Below are 7,612 nucleotides of genomic sequence, written 5' to 3'. Positions count from 1 at the left end.
GGGTGGGGCGGGGCCGGGGCCGGGGCTGGAGCGGCGCGGGGGCGGAGCGCGGAGGCGAACCAAAACACGCCCCGCCCCTGAGGGGCGGGGCCTCTCGGGCGACAGCCAGTCCGCGCCCGGCCAGTTCGCCGCCGGCCAATCGGCGCCGCGCCGGGCCGCGTGATCAGAGCCTGGCCGCGGCGTGATCGGGCAGGGCGGGACGCGGCACGTGTTTTGGTCGCGGCGACGGGGCGGGGCCTGAGGCCCTGGAAAGTAGGGGAAAGGTCCGGCGGCGGCGGCGGCGGCGGCGGCGGCGGCGGCGGCGGCGGCGGCGGCGGCGGCGGCGGCGGCGGCGGCGGCGGGCGGCGGCGGGTGCCGCCGCTGCGCTGCGCTGCGCTGCGCTGCAATGTGACTGCCACGGCTGTGGCGGCTGGCCGGGCGGCCAGGCCCCGGGAACCGACCGGGCAGCTGGGGCCGGGGGAGTCCCTGAGCCTAAGGAACTGGCTAGGGAGAAGGACTCCGCGTAAAGGCGGTGGGGGCGGGGCACTGCCCACAGCCTGCCAGAGCGCAGGTCCCCACCGAGTGAATCCGCACGGTGGAGGCGGCTCACCTATTGGCCTCTACCCAGATTTTGCTTTCTTGAGCCCCAGGTTACGTTTCCTGCATCTGCTCTTTGCAGCAGATGTCCAGAGCCCAAGCTTATAGACCTGTGTCTGTTGGACGCGCCGCCCCCCCCCGCCCCGCCCCCGTCCCCAGGCAGGTCCGGGCTGCAGCTTCCGCTTAGTTGTTCAGGGAGAGTGGGGAATTGAGGGCAAGACGGATGCCCACCCAAAAGTCATCTGGTGAAACCCATTCTCCCCAGACCAGGTGTGAGCATCACTCCCCTCTGGGACGTCTTCAGGCCTGAATGAGAGAGATGCCAAGGACCCCTAGAAACCCCCCCAACCCCGCCGCCCCCGTTCGCCTCCGCATCTCCCACCAGCATTTCTGTTTCCTGTGTCTCTCTGGGTGTGGTTTATCCATTCGGCAGCTCAAAGTTCCTAAAGAGCAGGCTGAGTTTATTTGTACCCCACAGCAGCCTGCAGCGAGGCATTAGAGCACCCTTCATCCACTCACGTGACCCATGCTTGCTGAGCTCGGATATGGGTTGGCACAGTTCACGGTCCAGAGGCCACGGTCAGGAAACCTCGACCCTAAAAGCTGAGAGCAGGTGAAAGGAAAGGAAACCTGCCCTGTGGGGACTGGCTCCTTGCAAGAGAATCCCTGAGCATAAGGAACAGGCCACCAGAGCGCCAGGCCCTCCTCCTCGTACGGATAAGCAAGCAGATGGGGTCCAGGGCTCTGGCCAGCTTGTTCCTTGTCAGGCCTGCTCTATTGGGCAGTGGGATAATAAGCTGGCCTCCGGCTTCTGTCCATTTCATTTTTTTCAGATCATTCCCAGTACCTTTCATGGCCTGTAACTTTTCTGTTTCTTTAGTTATTTGTTAACTGTCTCTCAACCAGAAGGAACCCTCCTCCCAAGTAGTTAGGGACCTTGTCTGATTCACTGTGAACCTCCGGTGCCTGGTTCACTGCAAACACACAGTAACCATTGGTTCAATGAGTGAATGAAGGTCAACACCATCCCCCGCAGGCCCCGCCCCTTGGACATCCTGCGGACACCTCTAATTCAATGTCCTTGAAACCGAGTTTCCATTTTACCCCAGTCTGGATTTCTCACCTCTGGAAGGAAACCCACCAGGTACCTCATCCCTTCATCCAGAAATCTGAGAGTCACCTTTGACCCTTCCCTTCCCTACACTTGCTTCCTTCTGCCAGTTACTTTGTGTTCTTCTTCCTAAATATTCCTAGAACTCTTAACTTCTCTCCATTGCCTACTCCTGCTGTGGTTCAAGCCACCATCTTTTCTCCTTTTCTCACCTGAATTATTCCACTGCTTCCCAATGGGTCTCTCTGCCCCATCATCGCTGCAGTCTGCCTTCTCATCTCACTGCCAGAATGATCTTCTAGAAGTAGAGATGTTATGAAACCCTCAGTTTGGAATCCAAAGAGCTATGGGACTGAGGCTTATGCCTTAGGTGGGACTCTATGAGTCTGGGTAACCAGGCCCCTGCCAGAGCTTCCTGCACCATTCAAACCAGTTCCCCAAATCCTTTTCCCTCCTGACCCATAGCCCCAGTACAGAGCCCCGTGTCCCCCACACCACATGAAGTCACTCTCTTCTGCTTTGTAAGTGGCATTCCCTCTGCGTGGAACACCCCTTCCCTTCTCCACTTTTACTCTCTGACTGCAGTGTGACTCCTCAGTGAAGCCCTTCTTGACCCCTAAGTGCAGGCTTTTGGGGTCAGACCTGGATGCAAATGCCAGCTCTGCCAGTGTGGCCAGGCCATGTGGCTGGCTGTGTCGCTGTAGAAGAGGAGGAGGCGGCAGCCCTCTGGAAATCTAGAGTAGCAACTCCTCTCACCAGCAGCTTAGTTTCTGCTCCCTGGACAGCAGGCTGGCTCAGGGCTCCGCAGGCATAAGGCATTGTCCTTCCTATATGTGTCCATGTGATAGACAGACAGGTCTTGTGCTCGTCCCTCCTCCCTTCTCCACCACCTCTACCCAGATACAGCTTTTCCATGAAGCCTTTGTATACACACCCGCGCACGTGCACACACACACACCCCAAGCTGAGGTTGCTGCCAGACCCCACATTCTGGTCCTTCTTACAGTCAGTGGGATATTGACATGCTTATAAACTGAAGACAGGCACAAGTCATTCACTCTGAGCCATCACCAAAGCCCTCATCGGCACCAGGCCTCACAACTGTCTAGGGCAGAGCGCAGTCCAGTAGGCAGACTGGGCCTCCTGTATAGAGTAGAGTATGTTGCCACCAGCTAGACTCCCACCACTTCTCGTGGGTCCTCCCAGAGTCTGTGTATATACAGAAATACTTTTACACAGAGGATAATGATCTGTGCACCTACTGAATCTTGCTTGCTGATTTCACAATGCATCTCGGAGGCTGTTGTATGTCTGTACACAAAGATCACCCTTGTGCTTTACCATGGTTAAATAACTATTCTGTTATATGGCCGTGTTGTACTTAATTTAACCACTCCTGCTTAAATCACCAGGGAGTTTAGGCTATTTCCAGTTTTCCGGGACATCATCCGTGCATTGTCTGTCTACATGCAAGAATAACTTCATAGAATTGAAACTGCTGAACATGCCCTTGGATTTCTTTTTTTAAATAATAATTATCTGGCTGCACTGGGTCTTAGTTGCAGCACACGGGATCTTTAGTCGAGGCATGCAAACTCTTCGCTGTGGCTCGTGGGATCTAGTTCCCTGACCAAGGATTGGACCCGGGCCCCTGCATTGGGAGCGTTGACCCAGCCAGTGGACCACCAGGAAAGTCACTTGCATTTCTTTTCCTTTTCCCTTTTGTTCCCCTTTTGATAAATTTCGTCAAAGTATAGCTTAGATACCAGAAAGTGCAAAAACTTAGATGTACAAGGCAAACACACGTGTGTCACTACATGAAGATAAAGACACAAAGTGTTAGCAGAATCGTAGATGCCCCCTCCCTGAGTCCACCCAGGATAATGCCTGTCAAGACTTCTAACATCGGCTGCCTTTGTGTGTATTGAAACTTGTATCAAGAGAATCATTACAGTTTGTTCTCCTTGAGGTCTGGCATGGAGTTATGTGTAGTTCAGATCATTTATTCTTCTTGCTGTAAAATGCAGCATGATCCATCCACCTGTTCTTCTGTCCACGGGCATCAGGATTGTTTCCAGTCTGGGGCTGTTATGTAAAGCGGCTTTGAAAATTCTGATACATCAGTTCAGTTCAGTTGCTCAGTCGTGTCCGATTCTTTGCAACCCCATGAACCTCAGCACGCCAGGCCTCCTTGTCCATCACCAATTCCCGGAGTTTACCCAAACTCATGTCCATTGAGTTGGTGATGCCATCTAACCATCTCATGCTCTGTCGTCCCCTTCTCCTCCTGCCTTCAATCTTTCCCAACATCAGGGTCTTTTCAAATGAGTCAGCTCTTTGCATCAGGTGGCCAAAATATTGGGGTTTCAGCTTCAACATCAGTCCTTTCAATGAACACCCAGGACTGATCTCCTTTAGGATGGACTGGTTGTATCTCATTGCAGTCCAAGGGGCTCTCAAGAGTCTTCTCCAACACCGTAGTTCAAAAACATCAATTCTTCTGCTCTCAGCTTTCTTTATAGTCCAACTCTCACATCCATACATGACCACTGGAAAAACCGTAGCCTTGACTAGATGGACCTTTGTTGACAAAGTAATGTCTTTGATTTTTAATATGCTGTCTAGGTTGGTCATAACTTTCCTTCCAAGGAGTAAGCATCTTTTAATTTCATGGCTGCAATTACCATCTGCAGTGATTTTCAAGCCCCCAAAAGTAAAGTCTGCCACTGTTTCCACTGTTTCTCCATCTATTTGCCATGAAGTGATGGGACCGGATGCCATGTTCTTAGTTTTCTGAATGTTGCGCTTTAAGCCAACTTTTTCACTCTCCTCTTTGATTTTCATCAAGAGGCACTTTGGTTCTTCTTCACTTTCTGCCATAAGGGTGGTGTCATCTGCATATCTGAAGTTATTGATATTACTTCCGGCAATCTTGATTCCAGCTTGTGCTTCTTCTAGCCCAGAGTTTCTCATGATGTACTCTGCTTGGAAGTTAAATAAGCAGGGTGACAATATACAGCCTTGACGTACTCCTTTTCCTATTTGGAACCAGTCTGTTGTTCCATGTCCAGTTCTAACTGTTGCTTCCTGACTTGCATATAAGTTTCTCAAGAGGCATGTCAGGTGGTCTGGTATTCCCATCTCTTTCAGAATTTTCCACAGTTTATTGTGATCCACACAGTCAAAGGTTTTGGCATAGTCAATAAAACAGAAATAGATGTTTTTCTGGAACTCTCTTGCTTTTTTGATGATTCAGCGGATGTTGGCAATTTGATCTCTGGTTCCTCTGCCTTTTCTAAAATCAGCTTGAACATCAGGAAGTTCATGGTTCACATATTGCTGAAGCCTGGCTTGGAGAACTTTGAGCTTTCCTTTACTAGTATGGGTAGGTGAATTTTTAATTGAGGGAAATTGTCAAATTGCCCTAGCAAACATGCTTTTGTGTCCATTGACCCTGTCAAAAATAAGCTGTGAAGACATTCCCCTATGTCTTCACTAATAATGGGCCTTCTCGAATATCCTGACTTCTACCAAGCTAGGTCGAAAAAATGAGAACTCGTAACAGTTGATTGCATTTCTTTGGTGGAGTTTTCTTGAGGGTTTTTCATGTATTGAAAAGCCATCATGGACTTCCCTGGTGGCACAGTGGTTAAGAAAACGCTGGCCAATGCAGGGGTTCCACCCCTGGTCTGGGAAGATCCCACATGCAGCAAAGCAACAGCCCATGGGTCACAACTGCTGAGCCCCATGCTCAAGGGCCCCATAGTCACAACTGATGAGCCCCTGAGCCGCAAGTGCTGAAGCCTGCGCACCTTTGTGCGCTCCACAAGAGAAGCCACCACAATGAGAAGCCTGCTATTGCAACGAAGAGTAGCCCTTGCTAGCCACACCTAGAGACAAGCCCACGCGCAGCCAAGAAGACCCAGCACAACCAAAAATTAATGAATTTTTTAACAGTCTAACACAAGATATTATATTTAAAAAGCCATCTTGGTTTCTGTTTGTGTGAACTTTGAAGGAATTTCCAATGGCAGTGCGGGGACTTGAGTATGTTTGTATGCTGAAGCGAAGGGCTCATCGGAGGAAAACAAGTGACCCTGCGGAGAGGGAGGGAGGGAGGTTGGGGAGGTGGGGAGGATGGGGGAGCACATCACAGGGAAGCAGGCCCTGGGCGGGAGGACGGACCGCTTCATCAGAGGTCGGGGGAGGGGAGAGCAGGCGGCCAGGGAGCTGGGCAGCATCCCAGGTGCAGAGGAGACACGGCCAGGGTGTCCACGTGTAATCTACCTTCTTGGTGACGTGGGAGCCATCTGGTGGGAAGGGGGCCCTGGTGAGATGAGAACGGTTTGGAGCCGACTCGGGAAATGTGTTAGGGACTCGGCCAGTGAGAGTGACAACGATTGCCTCATGCCCTGAGGATCCAAGCAGGATGCTGGAGTGATCCTGGACAAAGAATGAGGTTGTGTCCTAGCTCCTGCTATTAAAGGGCTGGATCACCTGGACAGGTTTCTTTGTCATCTTTGAGGCTCAGTTTTCTGACCTGCCAAATTGGCAGGTTGGATTAGCTCTTTGATTCTAATCAGCCGTGAATTGTGATCAAGTTAGTTTTCGTTGTTTGGTTATGAATGAGAAAAATAAGTGCAAGGAATGCATTTTTTTCACATAGTCAAGTACAGTTTAAGGACTATCGTTTGTTCAGACTATCATTAATTTTTTTATTATTAAATCTGTTTTTTTTTTCTTGTGACATGTCATGTCTTTTAGGAAGAGCTGGTGATAGCAGATGGTACATTGTACTCTAATTTGTGAGAACAAAACACTGGCAACCCTAAGGCAGCCCCCTCAAAGTTGTTCTGAAATTTTATGGTCAGTGAAACACCGACATCTGGGAATTTCTGGACTAGATGCTTCCGAAGGTCCATTCCACCTTGGATAACTATGGTTCTACAAGGGCTGGTCCTTTTTTCATGTTGAAATGGAAGGAGCTGATTTGAAGGCCTAGTCAGAAACAGATGGTTGGCACTTCTCCCTGCCCTGGGCCTGGCAGCCATGAAGAGTCAGAGGAGCTGGGGGCATGCACTCTTTCTTTCTCCTGACCCTCAACATCCCCTCCTTGGGTTGCAGACCGGCTGGCCCAGGCTCTGCCAGCTCTTGAGTATTTCAGTCTTTGGCCTGAGCCCAGCTGCAGAGCCAAGAGGAACAAAGCAAGTCTGGAGGCTGCTCTCCCTGCCCGCAGTGCGGCAGGATGGGTGGGAGGGCTGGAGAGAGCGGACTTGGGAGGGGAGAGCTGGCCGCCTGTGAGGCCTGAGTCCAGCCCATTCTTCCTGCTTTCCTTCCTGGGCTGAGCCCACTGGCAGGAAGCCACACAAGGACCAGAACATGCTATGAACTGACCAGTCGCTTTACCCACAAGCAGGTTGGCTAAATGACCTCATCGATGATTGACTAGTGGATGATTCATGAATCACTGACCCACCAATCTCCCACCTGTTGAATGACTGACCCACCAACCTGACAACAGGCATCTAACACCTTTGGTTTCTTCATCTATAAAATGGGGCAGACACTGAGGACGAGAGACGCGAAGCAGCCGCGGCTGGCACAGGTGGAGCCAGGCTCCGTGTCTCAGACCCATGGCCCCTGCTTCTTTCTCCCAACCATCTCCTCCTGGAAACAGGCCCTAAGAGCACGTGTGAGTCCAATAAGTGGACTTGGGAGGGGGCCTCCACGGCTCCCAGCAGACAAAGGGAACAGTCAGCTCCTTCTGGGTGTGCTCGTGCGCACACGCGCGCACACACACAGACACACACACACACTCCTTCGTGCTGTGCTCTGTCTTCTCTTTGTGTGTCCCCAAGAGGCCAGGATACACCTCTCTATGCATTGCATCTTCAAACCTAAGAGGGAGAACTGGGCTCTGTGTAT

This window comes from Bos grunniens, chromosome 11 (genome assembly GCF_055505025.1).
Source record: "Bos grunniens cultivar Pamir isolate PY7600 chromosome 11, Bosgru_T2T1.0, whole genome shotgun sequence".
In the NCBI taxonomy this organism is placed as follows: domain Eukaryota; kingdom Metazoa; phylum Chordata; class Mammalia; order Artiodactyla; family Bovidae; genus Bos; species Bos grunniens.
The sequence above is the reverse complement of the archived record's forward strand: the minus strand, read 5'-3'. Positions refer to the sequence as shown.